The sequence below is a fragment of the Dipodomys ordii genome, unplaced genomic scaffold, assembly GCF_000151885.1.
Source record: "Dipodomys ordii isolate 6190 unplaced genomic scaffold, Dord_2.0 Scaffold108, whole genome shotgun sequence".
Taxonomy (NCBI): Eukaryota; Metazoa; Chordata; class Mammalia; order Rodentia; family Heteromyidae; genus Dipodomys; species Dipodomys ordii.
The window spans coordinates 1,012,849-1,013,591 of record NW_012267324.1 but is presented as its reverse complement, the minus strand read 5'-3'; positions in this window follow the sequence as shown (position 1 = coordinate 1,013,591).

Below are 743 nucleotides of genomic sequence, written 5' to 3'. Positions count from 1 at the left end.
CCCCGGGGACCGTCCGCCGCGTGCGTGCCCGCCGTGCGTGCCCGCCGTGCGTGCCCGCGACCGAGATTGTAAATGATTGTAAATAGCCGACGGCTTTCGTTTTTATGGCCTCCGCTGTCTCATTAAAGACGAAACAAAACACCCAGACGAGCGGGCGGCTCCGTGGTGGCGCGCCCGCCTGGCTCGCAGGAGGCCCGGGTTCGATTCCTCCGCGCCACATACAGAAAAGCGGGAAGTGGCGCTGAGGCTCCAGGGGTGAGCGTGGCCTTGAGCCGAAGAGCTGCTCAAGACCCACGACCAACAACAACCCAGAGCATCCCGGCCATGTTGCGTGGGGTCCCGGGGCTCGGGGCTCGCAGCTGCGGCGGCTGTGGTTTCGGGGCGATCGCAGCCCGGTTGTTTTCAGGCTGGGCTCCAGCACCTCTGCATGGCTGGAGGAGCGCGCTGGGCCTCTTTCTGGAAGCTTCTGAGATTTGAGCTGAACCGTGTGTGTGTGTTTCCCAATGTCTCTGTGTGTCTGTGTGTCTGTCTGTGTGTCCCTGTCCGGGGCTTCCGCTCAGGGTCTCGGATCGCTGTCTGCTCGGCTCAGGCCGGTGCTCTGCTGCTCTTCCACATGAGCAACGCCCCGGTCGGGCGTCGGCTTTGCTGCGGGGCTCTGGCCGCTCCTCCGCCCCGGCTCCCGGGAGGATGCGTTTTTCGTTTCGTTTTGTTTTTCTGCTGGTCGTGGGGCTTGAACCGTGGAC